Below are 25,595 nucleotides of genomic sequence, written 5' to 3' on the forward strand. Positions count from 1 at the left end.
ACACCTGAAACCCCACCTCTTTAAGGAATACCTAGGATAGGATAAAGTAATCCCTCTCACCCCCCCTCCCCCTGAAAAGATTTAGATGCACTACTGTTCCACTGGAGGTCATAAGGTGAATGCACCAATTTGTAAGTCGCTCTGGATAAGAGCGTCTGCTAAATGACTTAAATGTAAATGTAAATGTAATCAACCACTTCTCTCCTTTAAAGATTAATTGAAGATTACTCTTGTTAAGGTCCCATTTGATTGTGTGTGAGTCCAGAATATGTTTTAACTAACGTGGGAAAAGCAGCATTTTCACTACTGCATGTGTTGTTTTATGAATAATTTATTGTTGTCTTGACTAGCGCGAGTAGTATCAGTGTTTTGACTGCTGTAAGATGTCAAGTTGAGTGTCAAGAGTGTCATGTCTTCGGAATGATGCTGTGTGAAGTCCTTGCACTAGAACCCAATCGTACAGCAGAACACATAGACAGTGAGACAGACCTGCTCAGCAGCACAGCGGATCAAACTTTGACCTGCAAAATACTGCACCAAACACCTTAGCTAGTAAAATTGCTATATAAAAGATCCTCAGAAAAATCATCAACATTAATTACAGATTTCTTGATTTATCTTAGATTCATTTGGACTATTATGAGGAAGTGATACTGGCTTTGTTCTTATGGTGTCCAATGTGGGGCAAACTTAAGTAACTGCCACATCGAACCACACCCCCAAGACTAAAATCTTGTTTTTCTTAATGAGCAAAAGAAAAATATGCAGAATCAGTGCGTTCAGTCGCTCTTTAAACTTCTTAAGGCTAGGGGGCAGTATTTTGACGTCCGGATGAAAAGTGTGCCCAAAGTAAACTGCCTGCTACTCAGGCCCAGAAGCTAGGATGTGCATATAATAGATTTGTAGATTTGGATAGAAAACACTGACGTTTCTAAAACTGTTAGAATAATGTATGTGAGTATAACAGAACTGATTTGGCAGGCAAAACACCGAGCACAATCCATCCAGGGAAAAAAATGTTTGAGGTCATTGTGTTTTCCAATTGTTTTCTTTGGGAAGCCCTATTTATGAGGAACCTGGTTGTAGTTCCTATGGCTTCCACTAGATGTCAACTGTCTTTAGAAATTGGTTGATGTTTTTCTTTTGAGAAATGAAGAAGTAGTGCTATTCATTGTAAGTGGCACTCCAGGTGGACTCTACTGTTTTGGTGCGCGTGAACCGGAACGCGCTTCATGTTGTTTTTATCCGGTTTTAGAAACAGTTTATTCCATCTTAAATTTGATCGATTATTTACGTTTTAGGGTACCTGAGGTTGGATTAGGAACGTTGTTTGAAATGTTTGGACCAAGTTTACAGGTAACTTATTAGATACTTTGTAGGCATGTTGGGCGAGTTGAAACCGGTGTACTTCTGAATCAAACAGGCCAAATAAATGGAAATTCTTGGAACATAAAGAAGGACATTATCGAACAAGAGGACCATGTGTGATGTTTCTGGGACATTTTGGAGTGTCAACAGAAGAAGATCTTCAAAGGTAAGGCATTAATTATATCTTTATTTCTGACTTTTGTGGCGCACATGTCTGGTTGAAATATTATTTTTGTGTGTTTGTATGCTGAGCGCTGTCCTCAGATAATCGCATGGTCCACTTTCGCCATAAAGCCTTTTTGAAATCTGACACAGCGTCTGGATTAACAAGAAGTGAAGCTTTATTTTGATGTATTACACATATATTTTCGTGAATGTTGAATATTGATATTCGTGTAGTTTGAATTTGGCGCACTGCCATTTCACTGTATGTTGTCAAATCCCACTAAAGGGATTGGCGCGTGAAGGGATCCAGGCTAAATCACTGTTAGAATAGTGTTTAAACTACAATATGCAGAACGATGATTAAAAAATCAGGAGTGCTCAAACTACTGCCCAAAGGCCTAGCTTTAGTGTATAAATTGCATAGTTAAGTGGTTATGCACAGCACTAGAATGTTGTACAAGGTATTTGAACAACAGTGTCGTTTTGAATACATAGAGTATTTGGGTCATACTATCGAGGGCAGTGTAGTGTAGTGTTCCGACAACAGTAGATGTGGGACAATACTGCTCGGAGCACGGAGGAGAAATCCTGGTCGGCGGGAAGTATAGGAATACACCAAACTGACAGGTTGTATAATAATTAGGCCTTACATAACCATAGGGAGAATATACCTGCTTTTGACAACAAAGGTCATTTCCAGTATCCACTGCCAGTTCTGTCACTGAGCAGCACACACACAAACACAGAAAACGCAACGTAAAATGCATGCAAACATAATAACAGACATGCAGAGCACATATACCCACACACAGACACACACCAAATGTGTGCCCTCTACAGAAAAGGCAACATGCCGACACACACACACACACACACACACACACACACACACACACACACACACACACACACACACACACACACACACACACACACTGCGCACGAGGAAGAGGACCAGAGCAGACCCCACTATCAGTGGGGGAATATAGGACTAGCTGATCCAGGTGTAACCTGCCATCTCTCTCAAAGGTCCCTGACAGATTACAGGGACAGAGTACAAGCAGCAGGGTTGGAGGGGGGAGAGAGATAGAGAGAGTGTGTGAGGGAGAAAAAATAAAGAAAAAGAGAGTAGGCGTTTCCAGCATGGTGAGGGATGGGTTGGAGGGGAGAGATAGAGTGAGAAAGAGAGAGAGAGACTTAGAGAGATGGAAAGAGAGAGTGAACGAGAGACAAAGAAAAGAGAGTCTGGACTTCGACTATGGTGGGGGAATGAGATTAGCTAGGCTGACTGCCTCAAACCAGTCTCCTCTGAAAGGACCAGACACTGCTTTGCTGGCAGCCTGAGCCCTGCGGAACGTCAAACCTTCGCCAAACACCCCTGACGTTTAGCCCAGCATATTTAACAGACCCTGTCTATTATAAACCTCCTCTTCTAGGCAAAGCAAAGCACTCTCCACTCACGTACACACAACCCAGTTTCCTTTTCACCACCACTTACACCAACCGTAACGCCTATCATACTGTCACTGTCACGGTCCAAACCTGACGACTAGAGGACGCTTATTAAACCGACGCTGTCATGAATATGCTACTCACGATTATTCCCGCTTCTCTCAGGGAGAGAATTGACACACTCCATGGATTGAGGGTGGTTATGGCTTGGGGGGGGGTGTATGTTGGCAGGCAGTAGTGGGGCTGCAATATCCCTGAAGCTTTGATGAGGGGAGTGCGAAGGATGGGGGGTGGGGGAGGAGGGAGCGGGCGATATCGCGACGTGAGCAGGTGGTAGGGGATAAGCAGAAAGGCTCCACAGGGGAAGCGCCTTTAGCGTGTCACTTTAGCTTGTCAGGCTCCGTCTGCAGGTTTCTCTGATGATATGGGCGAAAGGAACAGAAAGATAATGTTGGCTAGCGCTCTTACACTGCTGGCAGCAGTTGGATGGATGGTTGGAATGTGTGTAGGTAAGGTAGAGAGTGAAAGGAGGAGGAGAGAAGAGGGGGCTGCGTGTGTGGATTTGTTTGAATGGTCTCACTTCTAAGCAATTCTGAGTGGTCCAATTTCAATCACATTCACTCACACCTGTGGTTGGAATGTGCTGAAATTCTCCATTGCGACCACTGACATAGTCCCTTTAAATCTGGGCTCGTGATTTCAGAGGTACTATAAGAATAAGGGGCTTTCGTTTTTATCTTGAATGGCAGCTTACCTTGAAAGTATCTGCAATGTACTTTTTCCTTGAATTAAGTATCGTCTTTCAGTACTGGCACTGAGGCGCACGCAGGACTCGTCTCACACTGTGCCTTTGCTTCCCATTTGCTTCAATTAGAATGCTCCTGACATTCAGCCGCTTTAAAGGCAGAGTGATCCTTAAATTGAACACTACCCTAAGGACCATTACAGAGCAGCACTTACAGGGCTAAAGCTGCGCTCATATGGACGTTATCTTCCCTTTTGTGAGTTTGTTTTTTAAATTGGATGTTTTTTAATTGGAGGCCTTGGCATTGTTTCTAGTTGAGTTCAACTTTGAAACTGACCTAGTGAATCTTCCTTGACCTTTGAGGGATGTTGTTGGCAATAGCCATCTGGTTTACAGTATCTGAAGCCACCCGCCCATTGCTTTGATGCTATTCCACCATCAGATGAGCCCAAAAGCTATTGGAGAAATGAAACAAGAGTCCATTGATTGAGGCCTAAGATCATTCTTCCACAAAGCGTCGCCTTGAAGATAAAGCCCATGTTGAGGCGGCATAACACATGGTCATGCCAAATGTATGTTGCAGGGAGAGATGAAGTTAATGGGAGAGGAGCATGCTGTTCCCACCATCCAAGCACATACCACAGGTCTCTAGTAATGAAGAAGCCTTGTATCAAACAATCCCTTTGCATAACCCACATATTTACCACTTGTACACACTCAGGTCAGTGCTAACACCCACACAAATACTCAGTCACACCAAATCCACAGATGTAGCTAGTACACACTTGACGCCACTCAAGGCATCTGCCACTCACCCACTCTTAAGCACGTATGCACATCAGACACACACACCAGCCAAACCTGCAGATACCACACACACACATGGATGTGACAACATACTGTTGTTACTGGTGTAATTAGAGTACTATTTAACAAACTAAACCCAAAACACGAGACAACTACCAACATACCAGATGGACAAACAGACAGACAGACAGACAGACACACACACACACACACACACACACACACACACACACACACACACACACACACACACGCGCGCGTTTCGTTCTCTATTCTCATGGGGACATTAAATGTATTTACATCCTATTTTTCCTGACCCCCTAACCCTAAACGTAACCCTAACCTTATCCCGTAATCCTAACCCAAACCATAAACCTAACCCTAACCTAACCACTAATCCCTTACCCTTACCGTAATTCTAACCCTAATTCTAATTCTAACCCTAAACCTTATGCTTAAAATAGCCTTTGTCCTCATGGGGGTGTGATAAATGGGGATAATTTTCCTTGTTTTACTATCCTTGTGGGGACTTTGGGGAATTTTAGGTCCCCACAAGGATAGAAGAATATCCCACCAAAAGAGGACCAAGCAGCGTATCCATGAGGTAAAGGAGTTTTGGACATGGGAAGAAGTGATGGGTAGATGCGAGACCCTTCCTTGGCGACAGACGGAAGGTAATAGTGGAGGACAGCGACGACGACAGGGTTCACGTCCACAGAAACCCCAAGGACAACCCCAATATTTTTTTGGGGGCACAAGGGGTGGCTGGCTGAGCCGCGGGAAGAGCCAGAGCACATGGAGCAGGCGATAGAGATGTGGTCAGTCGACCCAAGGAGAGTGCCAGAGCCCGCATGGGAGTCGATGGATAAGTGTGAGGAAGGATACAGGAGAATGGAGTTGGCTAGGAGTATGCGGCAGCGCAAGCGTGCTGAAGAGTGGGTCATCAGTCCGGTGCCATATGTGACGGCTCCACGCACCAGATCTCCGGTGCGCCTCCTCAGCCTGGTATGTCCTGTGCCGGTTCCTCGCACTCGCCATAAGGAGCGTGTCATCAGTCCGCTGCCAAATGATCTTTGGGGAGGGGGCACATGGAGCTGGCGGTCGAGCAGCGGAGAGTGCCAGAGCCTGTGTGGGAGTCAGAGGAGGAATTCGATGAAAGATTCCGGAGAGAGGTGGTAGCGATGAGAATGCTACAGCACACTCGTCCTGAAGTGCGTGTCCCCAGTCCGGTACGTCCTGTGCCAGCTCCCCGCACTCTCCCTGAAGAGCCAGAGACCATCAGGGAGGCGATGGAGAAGTTGGGAGAGAGAGAGAGGAGGGAGATGTTGTGCAAGTGTGTTCTGCTCAACATTCGACCAGAGGATCCAGTAGGCAGTCTGGTGAAACCTGTACCGGCTCCACACATCTGGACTCCAGTGCGGCTCCCCAGTCCGGTACGTCCTGTGCCTTCTCCCAGCACTCGCCCGGAGGTGCGTGTCACCAGTCTGGTGCCACCTGTACCGGCTCCACGCACTAGGCATCCAGTGCGCATTCACAGTCCAGAGCTTCCGGCGACGGTTCACAGTCCGGAACCTCCTGCAACGGTCCACAGTCCGGAACCTCCTGCAACGGTCCACAGTCCGGAACCTCCTGCAACGGTCCACGGTCCAGAATCTCCTGCGATGGTCCATGGTCCGGGAACATCCTGCGACGGTCCATGGTTCGTAACCTCCAGCGAGGGTCAACGGTCCGGCGTTTCCAGGAAAGGCGTCCAGTCCAGCTCCAGGGCAGGAGCCTTCCTCTGCGCCGGTGGCCAGTCCAGGCACGGCGTCCAGTTCCGCTCCAGAGCAGGAGCCTTCCTCTGCGCCGGTGCCCAGTCCTGGCACGGTGTCCAGTCCAGCTCCAGGGCAGGAGCCTTCCTTTGCGCCGGTGTCCAGTCCAGCTCCATGGCCGGAGCCTTCCTCCAGGGGGGGGGGGGGGTACTGTCACGCCCTGACCATAGAAAGCCCTTGTTTCTCTATGGTGTAGTAGGTCAGGGCATGACTGGGGGTTAGTCTAGTTTATATTTTCTATGTGGGGTTCTAGATTTGTTTTCTATGTTGGTGTTTGGTACGATTCCCAATTAGAGGCAGCTGGCTATCGTTGTCTCTAATTGGGGATCATATTTAAGTAGGATTTTGTCACCTGTGTTTGGTGGGATATTGTTTATGTGTAGTTGCATGTTAGCACTCCATTGTCGTCACGTTTCGTTGATATCTTTATTGTTTTGTTTTGTGTGTTTCTCTATTAAATATGTGTAAACCATATCGCGCTGCACCTTGGTCCGATGATTATTCCATCGAACGTAACAGTTTTCTAGTTTATAATTTCTATGTTGTGTTCTAGTTTATATTTTCTATGTTGGTTTTGTATGATTCCCAATTAAGAGGCAGCTGGTAATCGTTGTCTCTAATTGGGGATCATATTTAAGTAGCTATTTTTCCCACCTGTGTTTGTGGGATATTGTTTTGTGTTTGTGCATGTGCACCACGTAGTCGCGTTTAGTTGTTCGTTTATTGATATATTTTGTTTTGTTTAAGTTCTCTTTTAATTAAATATGTGGAACTAAACATCCGCTGCGCCTTGGTCCCGTTCTTACGACAGCCGTGACACTCCTGCCCACTCAAAAAATACCTTATTATAACTTTATCCCATGACAGTCCCTGTGTGAACCCGGGGCCCTGGCAGTACTCCCTTCTGGTCTCTTGCACATGGGCAAGACGCCACAACCCACCGAAGAGAAGTGATTTTGATGGGCAGTTTCAACAACAGTATCAACAAACACTGCAAGGCAACCGTAAAAATGTTGTAAGCAGTTTGGTAACCACTAATCTAGGCTAAACAGAGACTCTGGCTACATTTCATTCTGCAAACTTCTTCATGGATCAGATAAGAAAGCAGTATGGCGGAAGGCAATATGAAACTCAACTTAACAGAGGGCAAGATGGAACTATAGGCATGTTTCTGATAGTATCCCAGTAAATGAAGCCTTGATCAGCAAAGTGGAGAGAAATAGGAGGATGGGATGAATAGCTTATGGAACAAGATGCAGCCACTGCTTTAAAAGCTTTACGTTTGAACTTCCAGTCGGTTCCCTTTTCCACCTGACAAACACATTATGTCAGCCACCTAGGTTAAAACCTAGATAACTTGGCTATAATCCATCTTGTGATGTGGTAGGCTATATTTGACACTTCACAAAAGCATTCAGCCATCTAGGTATTGAAATACGGATGACTGGATTCACCTGAAAACCTGCAAACTATTTTGGGTGTTGAGATCTGCCCAAGTTTGACGTCAGTTGCCAACCAACCAGCTAGAAATGAGATTTCATTAGCACCCAGAGCAACCTGGCTTAATGTCATAAAAGGCTACTGCACTTGAAGATGTAATAAGGGGGAAAAGGAGGAAAACCACTATGATAGTGATTCAAAGAAGAGGGATAGGTTACCACCTGGAAATATCTATGAGGAGAGGAAAAAAGCTATTTGGAGAGGGGGAAAGGCTGTGGCCTAAATCTCAAAGGCATAATATGAGGGGGGGAAAGTGAGCTACTGAATGAGCAACTGAATGACGGCAATTTTACAGCATTTGGACAAGAACATGACCATACCCTATTTTCACAAAGGGATAATTATTGACAACTAAAGTGGCCGTAGTAGGTCTGCGCGAGATGGAGTGAGCAGTGACAGTTGATAGGCGTGTGATGGGGGCTTGTAGACCGCAAAGCAGAGCATCCACTGTCACAAGCTCTTTTAGAAACTTGTTTCCCAGCCTGGTCTCATAGACTAGACGTAACATAGTAAATATAAATCGGAGACAGTCAAATTATGTTATGTTTGGTATGGTTACATAAGACAGATGGAAACGGGTGGTTGGTCAGGGTGGATGGGTAAGCGTACAATGTGAACATCTAACAACCCAAAGGTTGCAAGTTTGAATTTCATCACGGACTACTTTAGCATTTTAGCTAATTAGAAACTTTTCAACTACTATTACTTTTGAGCTACTTTGCGACTACATAGCATGTTAGCTAACCCTTTGCCTAACACTAACCCTACTCTTAACCCTTTTAGCTAACTCTTCCCCTAACCTGGGGTTGGGTGGTATCCAGATTTTCATAGCGTTATACCGTCCTTCTCTTATATCCTGATATATGGTATTCCCGGATTATATCAAGGGGACGCCCAAAAACGCAAAAAATAACCCATTGGGCATCTATTACCAGAATGCTAACAAAATTAGCACAAGTAATAGCAAATTTCCATGGAGGCTGCTAGCTTAATATGCAAACGAGCGGCATGTGTAATCCAAGATGGTGTAGCAGTCAGATTTCTTTGTCCTGTCGTGTCCCTTCTATATATCGTTTCTTTCTTTGACCTTATCCTGACCAACTTGCCCTCCAAATACACCTCTGCTGTCTTCAATCAGGATCTCAGCGATCACTGCCTCATTGCTTGTATCCGCTACGGGTCCGCGATCAAACGACCACCCCTCATCACTGTCAAACGCTCCCTAAAACACTTCTGCGAGCAGGCCTTTCTAATCGACCTGGCCCGGGTATCCTGGAAGGATATTGACCTCATCCCGCCAGTTGAGGATGCCTGGTCATTCTTTAAAAGTCAGAACTCACCATCTTAGACAAGCATGCTCCGTTCAAAAAATGCAGAACTAAGAACAGATATAGCCCTTGGTTCACTCCAGACCTGACTGCCCTCGACCAGCACAAAAACATCCTGTGGCGGACTGCAATAGCATTGCATAGTCCCCGCGATATCCAACTGTTCAGGGAAGTCAGGAACCAATACACGCAGTCAGTCAGGAAAGCAAAGGCCAGCTTTTTCGAGCAGAAATTTCCATCCTGTAGCTCTAACTCCAAAAAGTTCTGGGACACTGTAAAGTCCATGGAGAACAAGAGCACCTCCTCCCAGCTGCCCATTGCACTGAGGCTATGTAACACGGTCACCACCGATAAATCCGTGATGATCGAAAACTTCAACAAGCATTTCTCAACGGCTGGCCATGCCTTCCTCCTGGCTACTCCAACAGTCCCCCCCCCCCCTCCCGCAGCTACTCGCCCACGCCTCCCCAGCTTCTCCTTTACCCAAATCCAGATAGCAGATGTTCTGAAAGAGCTGCAAAACCTGGACCCATACAAATCAGCTGGGCTTGACAATCTGGACCCTCTATTTCTGAAACTGTCCGCCGCCATTGGCGCAACCCCTATTACCAGCCTGTTCAACCTCTCCTTCGTATCATCTGAGATCCCCAAGGATTGGAAAGCTGCCGCGGTCACCCCTCTCTTCAAAGGGGGAGACACCCTGGTCCCAAACTGTTACAGACCTATATCCATCCTGCCCTGCCTATCTAAGGTCTTCGAAAGCCAAGTCAACAAACAGATCACTGACCATCTCGAATCCCACCGTACCTTCTCCGCTGTACAATCCGGTTTCCGAGCCGGTCACGGGTGCACCTCAGCCACGCTCAAGGTACTAAACGATATCATATAACCGCCATCGATAAAAAACAGTACTGTGCAGCCGTCTTCATCGACCTGGCCAAGGCTTTCGAATCTGTCAATCACCATATTCTTATCGGCAGACTCAGTAGCCTCGGTTTTTCTAATGACTGCCTTGCCTGGTTCACCAACTACTTTGCAGACAGAGTTCAGTGTGTCAAATCGGAGGGCATGTTGTCCGGTCCTCTGGCAGTCTCTATGGGGGTACCACAGGGTTCAATTCTCGGGCCGACTCTTTTCTCTGTATATATCAATGATGTTGCTCTTGCTGCAGGCGATTCCCTGATCCACCTCTACGCAGACGACACCATTCTGTATACTTCTGGCCCTTCCTTGGACACTGTGCTATCTAACCTCCAAACGAGCTTCAATGCCATACAACACTCCATCCGTGGCCTCCAACTGCTCTTAAACTCTAGTAAAACCAAATGCATGATTTTCAAACGTTCGCTGCCTGCACCCGCACGCCCGACTAGCATCACCACCCTGGATGGTTCTGACCTAGAATATGTGGACATCTCAGCAAACTGGATGCAGTTTATCACAGTGCCATCCGTTTTGTTATTAAAGCACCTTATACCACCCACCACTGCGACCTGTATGCTCTAGTCGACTGGCCCTCGCTACATGTTCGTCGCCAGACCCATTGGCTCCAGGTCATCTACAAGTCTATGCCATGTAAAGCTCCCTCTTATCTCAGTTCACTGGTCACGATGGCAACACCCACCCGTAGCACGCGCTCCAGCAGGTGTATCTCACTGATCATCCCTAAAGCCAAAACCTCATTTGGCTGCCTTTCCTTCCAGTTCTCTGCTGCCTGCGACTGGAACGAATTGCAAAAATCCCTGAAGTTGGAGACTTTTATCTCCCTCACCAACTTTAAACATCTGCTATCTGAGCAGCTAACCGATCGCTGCAGCTGTACATAGTCCATCGGTATATAGCCCACCCAATTTACCTACCTCATCCCCATACTGTTTTTATTTAATTTACTTTTCTGCTCTTTTGCACACCAGTATCTCTACCTGCACATGTTCATCTGATCATTTATCACTCCAGTGTTAATCTGCTAAATTGTAATTATTCACTCCTATGGCCTATTTATTGCCTACCTCCTCATGCCTTTTGCACACAATGTATATATTTTTTTCCTACTATGTTATTGACTTGTTTATTGTTTATTGTTTACTCCATGTGTAACTCTGTGTTGTTGTCTGTTCACACTGCTATGCTTTATCTTGGCCAGGTCGCAGTTGCAAATGAGAACTTGTTCTCAACTAGCCTACCTGGTTAAATAAAGGTGAAATAAAAAAATTAAAAATAAAAATGTGTACACGCTGTGTCTTTGTGGAGTCTGGAGTCGCTAGGGCAACAGGGCTCTCTGCTCTGCTCAGTGAAGAGAGGGAGGAGAAGACTGGCTGAGAACGGAGAGGAGAAAAAACATAAGGAAATCAAGATAGTGGCAGCTGTACAAATAACTAATCCAAATAACTTTGACTTCTCAAACATGGCAGAAAGCTGGTACTACATGATGCCCTGTCCAACCTTATTAATTCAGACACTTACTTCGATTAACTAGCAAGTTAAATATAGGGTTTGGGTTAAGGCAAAATTCAGAGTTTTTCACAACAATTCTAATTTTTTAAATGCAGGTGTAAAATGCTTCTTATCGTAATTTCTGCTCGGCATCAGATGCATTTTCTGCTTCAGTTGCACTTCTCCACTCGGATGAGAATTCCCGAACAGGCATTCTATCAGCATACAGCTCTCTGACTGATGTGTAGCTACTTTTCTCCAGTACTTTTCTCATGTAGCCAGCAGCAGTCCCATCCAATTCCATTCACCCAATGTGCTCCAAACAGGGTTGCCATGTCCGCAGTTTTTCTGTAAATTGGGCAACTTTGAAAACGATTTGAAAATGTATTGGTCCTAAGGTTGCGGGTTTTTGGGCTACTTCTACTTGCTACGCGGCCGCCATGGCATTTCTCTTTAAAGAAATACAAGTCTATTTCATTGTGACCTGCTGCTGCTGACTATCAGGCAATGAGGCAGGGTGTTGAGAGAGCACTGCAGTATGCAGCTTAGTCCACTATTGGCTGAGTCACGTGAGTGAGACATCGTGACAACTTTTTCCGCACATTTTCATGGAGTTATGGAACTCCCTGGTGTGCTTCTGTTATGGTGAAAAGTCCTCAATGAAACTGACATTAAATGTGGAGAATGATACATTTGCGTCTGCTGGCCATCAAGTAGCCTATTCATTTATATGCCATTGCAGGCTACTGTAGGCTAACATTTGATACAATAAATATGTTGAAATAACTATATTACTGGAGTTATTGCAAATCAATTTGTGCCACTTGTGTAGCCTACCTGGAGCTGTCAAACAAATGTAATACATAGCCTATAACTTGTGTTATAATGCAATTATTAATGGCCATGTTTAGTTAATTAACTTGGAAGTTCTAAAAGCTCTATCGCAAATGCCGATCAGTTGTTGGAATGCATTAGACTGACTGCAACATTCAGTCAGATTAGGCTACAGGTAAAATAAAATGTATCACTACTAAAGGACACCAATAAGAAGAAGAGACTTGCTTGCTCCGAAGAAAGATGAGCAATGGATATTAGACTGGTGGAAATCTGTCCTTTGGTCCGATGAGTCCAAATTGTTATTTTTGTTCCAACCGCCATGTCTTTGTGAGATGCAGAATAGGTGAATGGATGTGTGGTTCCCACTGTGAAGCATGAAGGAGGTGTGATGGTGTGGGGATGCTTGCTGGTGACACGATCCATGATTTATTTCAAATTCAAGGCACACTTAACCAGCATGGGTACCACAGCATTCTGCAGCGATACGCCATACCATCTGGTTTGCACTTAGTGGGACTATCATTTGTTTTTCAACAGGACAATGACCCAACACACTTCCAGGCTGTGTAAGGGCTATTTGATCAAGAAAGAGAATGATGGAGTGCTGCATTAGATGACCTGGCCTCCACAATCACCTGACCTCAACCCAATGGAGATGGTTTGGGATTAGTTGGACCAGGGAGTGAAGGAAAAACAGCCAACAAGTGCTCAGCATATGTGGGAACTCCTTCAAGACTCGTGGAAAAGCATTCCAGGTGAATCTGGTTGAGAGAATGCCAAGAGTGTGCAAAGCTGTCATCAAGGAAAAGGGTGGCTACTTTGAAGAATCTGAAATATTTGTATTTATTTAACTAGGCAAGTCAGTTAAAAACAAATTCTACTTTACAATGATGGCCTACTGGGGAACAGTGGGTTAACTGCCTTCTTCAGGGGCAGAATGACAGATTTTCACCTTGTCAGTTTAGGGATTCAATCCAGCAACCTTTCGGTTCATGGCCAACGCTCTAACTACTACTCTACCTGCCACACTTTTTTGGTTACTCCATGTTTCCATATGTGTTATTTCATAGTTTTGATGTCTTCACTATTATTCTACAATGTAGAAAATAGTAAAAATTAAGAAAAACCCTTGAATTAGTAGGTGTATCCAAACTTTTGACTGGTACTGTACATATTATTCATATTTAATTCAGTGGTTGAAATTACGACCCCATCCTCAGTATCCTATTCCAGCAGGCTATTGTGAAACTCAAGCTCTTCTTACCTCGAAATCGCCAAACTATTCATGTTGAATCAATTACTATGTTAATTTGAACCAAGCAAGCTGCTAAATCGTTCAGTTTACATCTTGCCTTCATCTCGCCTAGGTTACTGTAGCCTATCTGAAATAAGATGTAGGCCTATCAGGGGCTATAGGCTAGCTGCATCTATCTAAACAAACCATGGCAAGGTTGAATTACAATCATAAACCCAGATTTGAGTCTCTAGCCTATGCTTACTGAAATAACAAGTAAATCTCGTAAATGGGTCATTTATAACTGTTTGTAGTCTTAACATATGGTTTGTGGTATATGGCCAATATACCAAGGCTAACAGCTGTACGCAGGCACTCGTTGCATCATGCTTAAGAACAGTCATTCGCCATGATATATTGGCCATATACCATACCCCGTTGTTCCTTATTGCTTAATCATAGTAGTCGACATCCATTGATCGAAAAAGATCTTCACTGATGAGTTTAATATAGACAACTAATCTTTTCTCTTGCAACATATTCAAATTCGTTTGCAATAATTATTATTTTGGTGAAAACCGAATTTTGATTATGTTATGGAAAAAGGGTTTATTGTATCAATGTGGCAACTCCGGTCTTGCTGTGAAGAAAACAAATAGGCTAGTTTTCAGGCTTTTGCGTAGGTTTTGGTTGGTCACTGGGCTAGAAATATTAGCAAGACCTGGCAACCCTGGCTCCGAAACAGAAAGTTAAACATTGATTTTCCCTAACGGCAAGAACTCCAATCCGTTTTACACGTAGCCTAGGCTACAATTAGGAAACATGACTGACGCTCACGGTGAGTGTGAGATAATTTGATATAGGTGTGGTGGCACTTATGGGACTCACTCACGTATCGATTTTCACAACGAATACCACTACAAAACAACTTCTACTGTAATTGTAATTATCATGACCGCATCGTCCGGGTAGCCACGCACAACGCACAGGAGAGGACATAACTGTAGCATACGGTAACACTGAGCGTATTGCAATACCCACACAAATATTTGGTGAATTGACAACAGGGTGAGTTTCATGTTTTAGAATGAGCTAAAACAATAGTCTAGGCTACTTATACCAAACTAGTCATGCCTAGGCTATTCTACTCGCATGCATCCCTATTTGGAGATAGAGGTGCATGCACCTCTATTCCTGAGTTCCTATCAATAAACAGTCAAGTTTCCCCTAGCCAGGTCACTCGCACCGACACCGATGGGTTGCTGCCTACACCCATGTCACAGACAAAGAATGTCGATTCAAAAGCAACAGCAACATTGCAGAAGTGTGAGACAATTCTGGTAACAATTATATAGCTCAGTGCGTAGCCTATTCGACCGAAACAAAATGTCCCACATCTGGCAAGACTGAAACGCTCAGGAAGATTGGCTGGCTACGTTCACGGACACAATCAAAAATGCCAGACAAACACGACATAGAGGGAGCATATCAGTCTCAGCAGCTGGAAAGGAATGTCACTTGGTATTGATAATGCTATAAACTACACCTGATCAATACCTTACCTATTCACAACGCATCACAGCATCTTGTTGGAGAAAACACTGTTGCTCGAATATCTTTGATCGTAACAGAGAACATTCGCTTTTCCGAACACTACAAAACATAACATTATCTCAAATAAACTCCACTATGTTACAGCATGCGACTGAAGCGACGCCCCAGAGCGCCAGTGTGTTGACAGGTTGGTTACCTTGCGCAATTAAATCGCCGGTTTCAGGACCTCCTTGCGCGCAGCACTCCGAGTATAAACTTTTCTTAAATCCCGTGTTCGCCTGCTCGTTCTGGATCCCTCCGTTCCAAGCAAGTCGGGAATGTGTTGAGCAACGGTTCAGTGACAACGCCAATTTCGCGGAGTCTCCACCCACGGCACCAAGAGAGACCCAATAGGTGGGTTGTTGAAACGGTCATTGGCTAAATCAACAAATACAGTGTTATTACAAGGTAATTGAAAAGTATGTGCAATATCGGTAACAATTTTCAATTCCTTCTGGAGTGAGGAATAGCCTAAATATTCGTCTCCTTTATGTTTCTCCCTGCACAATTATGAAATAGATTGTGATACATCATGAGGAATAACTATCATCAAGAGACATTCAACAACAATTTAAAAACATAATGTCCAATATGACATTCACCAAATGTAATAATTCCTGCTTGTTTTAAATCTAAGCAGAAAAGCCTACATTGAAATGTTTGCTTTCCTATCTATCACCCATACATCTCCAGAACCTGCCACAATAATTACAACCAAATTAAATATGTGGGCAATATCATGGCTCTTCCTCTCTTATGTACATCTAATCTAATTAAACGTTCAGTGCCCTCATTAGAGAGTTATGACCAAATAATCCCTCTTAACTCCTGTACTCTGCCAGCCTCTCCACTTAAAGATTGTGATGTGTGATTGTCACTGAGGCAACAGAGAAGCATTGTGAAAGTAATTAGTCAATGTGTGTATTATACAGAATGTGCCTTATAAGTGTGTGTGTGTGGGGGGGGGAGGGTTTGGTCGAGGGGACTTTACGACCTGCAGGCTGAATTCGGTTGTCAGTTGAACAGTGTTTCTTTTGACACATCTCGACCTTCGCCTCTCCTAAGTTCGTTGGGGAGTTGCAGTGATGAGACAAGATTGTAATTGGATCGCAATTGGTTATCACGATATTGGGGAGAAAAAGGGGTTATAAAAATACAAAAATACAAATAAGTGTGTGTGCATGCATGTGCATGCATGTGTGCATGTGCATGTGTTTGCGTAGGTTAAGAGAGCTCAGAGGTCAGATGGGTCAGTCTAGGCCAGGGACACCCAATGTCAGCCTAACCTATCTTTCTGCACCCGCCATCATACTCCATGTATGTGTTCCTGTCATGTGTTCCACTTCATTGACCAGAGAACATACTGTACACTGAAAAACACTTAGGGCCTAACCAACTGGACCACAAACCACCAGCTCACCACTCAAGGCAGAATGTGTGAAAGAAGAACTCCATTGACCAGTCTCTGTTCTCTATGACGGTTATATCTAAGAGGTTGGATTCAGTCCTCTCCTGACCTGACACTTCTTCACATGGCATACGAGAAACCATTTTGGTTTGTCTATCAGGCATCTGGTATGACATTTGGACATGTTTCTGAAAACATGACAACACATGTATGAGATCTAGTCACAAAATGACCATGAATCAGTCAGTGTGTCCGACAACAGACTTTTGTGTGGCTAATATGAAGACAAATAGTTTAATTAGAAGAATATGAGGTTTGCAGCTACTGTACTGAAAGGGAAATCCACAATCTACGAGAACATATATTCCATGACCAAATGTATGTGGACACTTGCTTGTCAAACATCTCATTCCAAAATCATGGGCGTTAACATGGAGTTGGTCCCCCATTTGCTGCTATAACAGCCTTAACTCTTCTGGAAAAGCTTTCCACTAGATGTTGGAACATTGCTGCGTGGACTTGCTTCCATTCAGCCACAAGAGCATTAGTGAGGTCGACACTAATGTTGGGCAATTAGGCGTTGCTCCTATTTGGTGTTCCTATTTGATGGGGTTGAGGTCAGGACTCTATGCAGGCCGGTAAAGTTCTTCCACACCGATCTCGACACACCATTTCTGTATGGACCTCGCTTTGTGCATGGGGGCATTGCCATGATGAAACAGGAAAGGGCCTTCCTGCAACGGTTGCCACAAAGTTGGAAGCACAGAATCATCTAGAATGTCATTGAATGCTGTGGCATTAAGATTTCCCTTCAAGGGGCCTAACCTGAACCATGAAAAACTGCCCCAGACCATTATTCCCCCTCCACCAAACTTTACAGTTGGCACTATGCATTAGGGCAGGTAGCTTTCTCCTGGCATACGCCAAACCCAGATTCGTCCATCGGACTGCTAGATGGTGAATCTTGATTCAGAGAACACGTTTCCACTGTTCCAGAGTCCAATGGCGGCGAGCTTTAATCCACTGTAGCCAACACTTGGCATTGCATGTGGTGATCTTAGGCTTGTGTGCGGCTGCTCGGCCATGGAAACCCACTTCATGAAGATCCTGACGAACAGCTATTGTGCTGAAGTTGCTTCCAGACGCAATTTGGAATTCGGTAGTGAGTGTTGCAACCAAGGACAGACGATTTTTACACACTACACGCTTCAGGCCTTGGCGGTCCAATTCTGTGAGTTTGTGTGGCCTACCATTTTGTGGTTGAGCCGTTGTTGCTCCTAAACGTTTCCACTTCGCAATAACAGCACTTACAGTTAACCAGGGCAGCTCTAGCAGGGCATACATTTTACAAACTGACTTGTTGGAAAGGTGACATCCTTTCCAGCCATGTTGAAATTCACTGAGCTCTTCAGTAAGGCCATTCTACTGCCAATGTTTGTCTGTGGAGATTGCACGGCAGTGTGCTCAATTTTATACACCTGTCAGCAACGGGTGTGGCTGAAATAGCCAAATACACTCATTTAAAGGGGTGTCCACATACTTTTGTATATATAGTGTATTTGTGTGGGTTGGCCCATGGCAGCGACTTGAATTGAGGAAATTAACTCAACCAATTTCACACTGGGGTGCCCATCTAAGAACTGTGCTCGACTGGAAGGCAAGCATCTGCCTCCTACCTTGTGACTTCCTTCCCATTTAATTGCCAGTTATCTGCTGAGACATTGATTGTTTTGCTACTTGACATGTTTCTCTGACTAAACGAGAAAGGGATTTAAAGGGGAGGTAGATGTTGAAAAGGTGAGAAAAAAACACACTTCATAATGGGTTCAAATGAACAACACCAATAATATGATTATGGAGTGTCTCAGAAGAAAACAAATGATTCTATTGATATTGTCTCTGCCCACCTTCATTATCAAGTGAATGTTCAAACCCATTTTCAGTTCGTTTTAATGGGTTTTAATGCCAAATGTGACAGTGTGGGGGAAGTTATGATGATTTACTTTGCGCTATCCCCTTAGGCATGTACATTCCTCTTATGATGGCATCTAATTGTGGTCATCGTTCAAGGCTTCTTATTGTTAGGGAAGTGATGGAAAGGCCATGTGAGATATGACTGAAGAAGAAAATGACTTTTTCAATTGTCACTGAGATACTGATATTTGTCTCTTTCCTTTATCCTAACCCCTGTGAGACACACATACACACATACTGTACACACACCCACAGATCGCTTGGAGGACATGGTCAGCAGCAGTGCAGTGCCCCTGCAAGGCTACTACTCTGGCAGTCTGGTAGTTAAAAAAAATCTATGGAGAAGAAGCCAAATACAATCAAATCAAAGTTTATTCATCATATATGCACAGGATACTGTGTGAACTGTGAAATGAAATGCATTGCAGTAAATACATCCTGAGTGGTAGTCCAGTAGAAAGTCATAGACGATAAAGACGATACATCAACATTTTGGCTTGTGGTAGCTGTTAAATACTGTGTTTATGGTACCAGCTAAACATTTGGCCTAAACCTCTGGGGTTGGGGTGAGGACAGGGATTTTTGTCTACTTCTAGACCAGACTTCACAACAATACCCAGGGGCGGACTGGCCATCTGGCATTTCTGTCACGTTCATCGTATGAAGGAGACCAAGGCGCAGCTTGGTATGCGTACATTCTCTTTATTAAAAGAATGAACACCAAACAAAATAACAACCGAACCGTGACGCTATATAATAGAGTGCTGACAGGCAACTACACATAGTCAAGATCCCACACCAGAAAGTGGGGAAAAGGCCTGCCTAAATATGATCCCCAATCAGAGACAACGATAAACAGCTGTCTCTGATTTGGAACCATATCAGGCCAACATAGACATACAAAATCCCTAGACATACAAAAACCTAGAGTACCCACCCTAGTCACACCCTGACCTAACCAAAATAGAAAACAGAGATATCTAAGGTCAGGGTGTGACAATTTCGGGCAAATGCCAGATGTGCTGGCCCGTTTTTAGCCTAGTGTTGGTCTAACTATATATATATTTTTGGTGCAAAATTATCATTATCTGGTTAATAATGGGGGCCTCAAGGAAAGAAATGGGCCAGTGTTTGGGCCTTCAGGAAGAAAATGTACCAGTGTGGGGACCTCAAGGAAAAAATGGGCCGGTGTGTTAGAAATGCCAGGGCCGATTTCTGGTCTCAGTCCGCCCCTGACAATACCCAACAGTTGTGTGGATCTTGGTGAGCTCCCAGTCCCATTAGATTTACTGCCCTGTTTTTGGAATAGATTGAGTAATCTCTTTCAGATTGAGCAATATCTATCTTCTAAAGTAAAGCAGGGGCTTTACTTAAACACCCAGTCGTGAATGAGGCTATTCCCAAACTCATAATGCACCAGATAGTAGGAGAATAGCTGCCTCATTCAGCCTACACATGCAGGACTCGACACAATCATCTCCCCTGCCTGTACAAGTCATATGACGGCACAAAATGCCACAAAAGCTGAATTTCCCTATGATTATTGAAGGTGCAGCGGATGTTTCCCCTGATTACCATGGCTGGTAAAGCATGACGAAAGGCCTCCATTTTGTTGCCATGGTGAGTAATATTACTCCCTGCCTGTGAGGAGATAGCAGCTAGCGTCGTATGAAGACCTCTCTCTCTCTCTCTATTACTTTAGGCTTTAAAAAGTAGCTTAATTTCCGGAGCGGGGCTATTCTATTCGCTGTGCCTGCGGACAATTACTGTCTTAATCGTGTCTGGATTGGTTGGGCAGATGAGGCCTTTATATCACAGACACATTAGTTACGTCAGGTGCACTCACCATTGTTAGGGATTGGTATTAGTTAATTAAATCAAATCAAATTGTATTTGTCACATGCGCCGAATACAACAGGTATTCAACCTTACAGTGAAATGCTTACTTACAAGCCCTTAACCAACAATGCAGTTTTAAGAAAATACTCCCCCAAAAAGTATGAGATAAGAATAACAAATAATTATAACATTAAATAACAATGGCGGGGCTATATACAGGGGGTACTGGGACAAAGTCAATGTCAATGTGCGGGGCAACTGGTGTTGAGGTAATTGAGGTAATATGTACATGTAGGTAGAGTTATTAAAGTGACTATGCATAGATAATAACAGAGAGTAGCAGCAGTGTTCCAAGGGAGTGGGGGAAATGCAAAAAGAGCCTTCCTCTGACAACGCCTGGTATAGAGGTCCTGGATGGCAGAAAGCTTGGCCCCGGTGATGTACTGGGCCGTACGCACTACCCTCTCTGTAGTGCCTTGCGGTTGGAAGCCGAGCAGTTGCCATACCAGACAGTGATGCAGCCAGTCAGGATGCTCTTGATGGTGCAGCTGAAAAACCCTTTGAGGATCTAAGGACCCATGCCAAATCTTTTCAGTCTCCTGAGGGGGAATAGGTTTTGTCATGCCCTCTTGGTGTGCTTGGTGATGTGGATGCCAAGGAACTTGAAACTCTCAACCTGCTCCACTACACCCCTGTCGATGAGAATGGGGGCGGGCTCGGTCCTCCTTTTCCTGTAGTCCACAATCATTTCCTCTGTCTTGATCACGTTGAGGGAGAGGTTGTTGTCCTTGCACCACACTGTCAGGTCTATGACCTCCTCCATATAGCCTGTCTCATCGTTACCACTGTTATGTCATCAGCAAACTTAATGATGATGTTGGAGTCGTGCCTGACCGTGCAGTCATGAGGGAACAGGGAGTACAGCAGGGGGTTGAGCATGCACCCCTGAGGGGCCCCTGTGTTGAGGATCAGCGTGGCGGAAGTGTTGTTACCTACCCTTACCACCTGTGGGCGGCCCGTCAGGAAGTCCAGGATCCAGTTGCAAAGGGAGGTGCTTAGTCCCAGGGTCCTTAGCTTAGTGATGAGCTTTGAGGGCACTATGGTGTTGAACGCTGAGCTGTAGTCAATGAACAGCATTCTCACATACAGTTAAAGTCGGAAGTTTACATACACCTTAGCCAAATACATTTAAACTCAGTTTTTCGCAATTAGTATCACCACTTCATGTTAAGAATGTGAAATGTTAGAATAATAGGCGAGATAATTTAATTCAGCTATTATTTCTTTCATCACATTCCCAGTGGGTCAGAAGTTTACATACAGTCAATTAATATTTGGTAGCATTGCCTTTAAATTCTTTAACTTGGGTCAAATATTTTGGATAGCCTTCTACAAGCTTCCCACAATGAGTTGTGTGAATTTTGGCCCATTCCTCCTGACAGGGCTGATGTAACTGAGTCACGTTTGTAGGCCTCCTTGCTCGCACACGCTTTTTATTTTTTTTTCTAAAAAAATAAAATAAATAAGAATAAAAAAAATGTTTTACCCCCTTTTCGTTGTATCCAATTGTTAGTATATTGTCTCATCGCTACAACTCCCGTACGGACTCGGGAGAGAAGAAGGTCGAAAGCCATGCTTCCTCCGAAACACAACCCAACCAAGCTAATCTGCTTCTTAAACCTCTAGTGACACCCCATCCCATGATTGTCATCATCTGACACTAATTAGCATAACGCAATGGACATAAATCTTCCTAGAAAATATTCCTATTCATGAAAATCACAAGTGAAATATATTGGAACACAGCTTAGCCTTTTGTTAATCACCCTGTCATCTCAGATTTTCAAAATATGCTTTATAGCCAAAGCTAGACAAGCATTTGTGGAAGTTTATCGATAGCCTAGCATAGCATTATGCCCTGCTAGCAGCAGGCAACCTTGTCACGAAAATCAGAAAAGCAATCAAATTAAATCGTTTACCTTTGATGAACTTCGGATGTTTTCACTCATGAGACTCCCAGGTAGATAGAGTTCATTTTTTCTTCAGGTTTGGCTGAGAAATCGACCGGAAATTGCAGTCACGACAACGCCGAAAAATATTCCAAATTAGCTCCATAATATCGACAGAAACATGGCAAACGTTGTTTAGAATCAATCCTCAGGGTGTTTTTCAAATATCTATTCGATAATAATGGCTACCTCTGTACTTTACGCGAGATTTTTTCCAGGAGCATCATGTGACCACTTGCGCAATGTAGCCCCCTACGGGTATTCTTCAACATAAATGTGTAAAACTACAGTCACAATGCTGTAGACACCTTGGGGAATACGTAGAAAGCGTAAGCTGGTTGATGGCACATTCACAACTCAATAGGGACTCATTGGAACGCAGCGCTTTCAAAATATGGGGCACTTCCGGATTGCATTTTTCTCAGGCTTTTGCCGGCAACATCAGTTATACTCACAGACAATATCTTTACAGTTTTGGAAACGTTAGAGTGTTTTCTATCCAAAGCTGTCAATTATATGCATATTCTAGCATCTTGTCCTGACAAAATATCCCGTTGAAAACGGGAACGTTTTTTTTCCAAAAATGAAAATACGCATACAACCTGGAAGCCAGCTGCACCAACATGTCAGAGGAAACACCGTGCAACCTGGTTAGCGTGCACTGCGCCTGGCCCGCCACAGGAGTCGCTAGTGCACGATGAGATAAGGATATCCCTACCGGCCAAACCCTCCCTAACCCGGACGACGCTAGGCCAATTGGGCTTCACCCCACGGACCTCCCGGTCGCGGCCGGCTGCGACAGAGGCTGGCCCATTCTTCCAGACAGAACTGGTGTAACTGAGTCAGTTTTATAGGCCTCCTTGCTCGCACTAGATTTTTCAGTTCTGCCCACAAATGTTCAATAGGATTGAGGTCAGGGCTTTGTGATGGCCACTCTAATACCTTGACTTTGTTGTCCTCAAGCCATTTTGACACAACTTTGGAAGTATGCTTTGGGTCATTGTCCATTTGGAAGACCCATTTGCGACCAAGCTTTAACTTCCTGACTGATGTCTGAGATGTTTCTTCAATATATCCACATAATTTTCCATCCTCATGGTGCCATCTATTTTATGAAGTGCACCGGTCCCTCCTGCAGCAAAGCACCCCCACAACATGATGCTGCCACCCCCGTGCTTCACGATTGGGATGGTGTGCTTCACGGTTGGGATTGTGTTCTTCGGGTTGCAAGCCTCCCCCTTTTTCCTCCAAACATAACGACAGTCATTATGGCCAAACAGTTCTATTTCTGTTTCATCAGACCAGAGGACATTTCTCCAAAAAGTATGATCTTTGTCCCCATGTGCAGTTGCAAACCGTCGTCTGGCTTTTTATGGTGGTTTTGGAGCAATGGCTTCTTCCTTGCTGAGCGGCCTATGTCGATATTTGACTCGTTTTACTGTGGATATAGATACCTTTGTACCTGTTTCATCCAGCATCTTCACAAGGTCCTTTGCTGTTGTTCTGAGATTGATTTGCACTTTTCGCACCAAAGTACGTTCATCTCTAGGAGACATAACGTGTCTCCTTCCTGAGCGGTATGATGGCTGTTGTTTATACTTGTGTACTATTGCCCTGACCTCAATCCTATAGAAAATTTGTGTGGGGGCCTCTCGGGTGGCGCAGTGGTCTAGGGCACTGCATCACAGTGCTAGCTGTGCCACCAGAGACCCTGGGTTCACACCATCCCAATCGTGAAGCACGGGGGTGGCAGCATCATGTTGTGGGGGTGCTTTGCTGCAGGAGGGACCGGTGCACTTCATAAAATAGATGGCACCATGAGGATGGAAAATTATGTGGATATATTGAAGAAACATCTCAGACATCAGTCAGGAAGTTAAAGCTTGGTCGCAAATGGGTCTTCCAAATGGACAATGACCCAAAGCATACTTCCAAAGTTGTGTCAAAATGGCTTGAGGACAACAAAGTCAAGGTATTAGAGTGGCCATCACAAAGCCCTGACCTCAATCCTATTGAACATTTGTGGGCAGAACTGAAAAATCTAGTGCGAGCAAGGAGGCCTATAAAACTGACTCAGTTACACCAGTTCTGTCTGGAAGAATGGGCCAAAATTCACCCAACTCATTGTGGGAAGCTTGTGGAAGGCTACCCTAAATGTTTGACCCAAGTTCAACAATTTAAAGCCAATGCTACTGAATACTAATTGCATGTATGTAAACTTCTGACCCACTGGGAATGGGATGAAAGAAATAAAAACTTAAATAAATCATTCTGACATTTCACATTCTTAAAATAAAGTGGTGATCCCAAACTGAGCCAAGACAGGGAATTTCTACTACGATTAAATGTCAGGAATTGTGAAAAACTGAGTTTAAATGTATTTGGCTAAGGTGTATGTAAACTTCTGACTTCAACTGTATGCATAGGCCCCCGCTCCGTGTCTTTACCAGAGGCTGCTGTTCTGTCCTGCCGATGGAGTGTATAACCCGCCAGCTGTATGTTCTTAATGTCGTCGTTCAGCCACGACTCGGTGAAACATAAGTGAAACATTACAGTTTTTAATGTCCCTTTGGTAGGATATAAGTGCGTTCAGCTTGTCACATTTATTTTCCAGCGATTGAACATTAGCTAGCAGGACAGAAGACAAGGGCAGATTAGCCACTCGTCGCCTGATCCTCACAAGGCACCCAAATCTTTTTCCACTAAATCTCAGTTTCCTTCTCCAGAGAATCACATGGATCTGGGCCTGTTTGGGTGTCTGTAGTAGTATATCCCTCCCGTTCGTCCAGTTTGAGGTGAGCAATCATAGTTCTGATATCCAGAAGCTCTTTTCGGTCATAAGAGACGGTAGCAGCAACATTATGTACAAAACAAGTTACAAACAACGCAAAAAAACAAACAAAATAGCACGATTGGTTAAGAGCCGATAAGTGTACCTTGGCCAATGCGATGCCAGTGTGCTTCTTGAATATGAGAGTGGAAGGATAGTGGATTGTGGGAGTTTTGAGGGGTGTTCAGTAAGACTGTTTGCACAGAGAGAGGCTGAAGGAAGAGGAAACTTGGAACAGTTTTGATGAATGTGTGGTTAACTC

At 44.3% G+C, this 25,595-nt stretch overlaps 1 protein-coding gene across 5 annotated transcripts in view; it reads right to left on the reverse strand.

Moving 5' to 3' along the window:
- Positions 1 to 15,561, reverse strand: part of LOC115104075 (junction plakoglobin-like) — a 79,091-nt gene extending 63,530 nt beyond the window's left edge. For 3 of the 5 annotated variants that reach the window (XM_029625254.2, XM_065006425.1, XM_029625257.2), the window contains exon 1: positions 15,431 to 15,561. The gene's annotated coding sequence lies outside the window, so the exon portion shown is untranslated. The other 2 variants (XM_029625255.2, XM_065006426.1) reach the window with 1 other exon arrangement.
- Positions 15,562 to 25,595: the final 10,034 nt, after the last annotated feature.

Source organism: Oncorhynchus nerka, linkage group LG21, assembly GCF_034236695.1.
Source record: "Oncorhynchus nerka isolate Pitt River linkage group LG21, Oner_Uvic_2.0, whole genome shotgun sequence".
NCBI classification, from domain to species: domain Eukaryota; kingdom Metazoa; phylum Chordata; class Actinopteri; order Salmoniformes; family Salmonidae; genus Oncorhynchus; species Oncorhynchus nerka.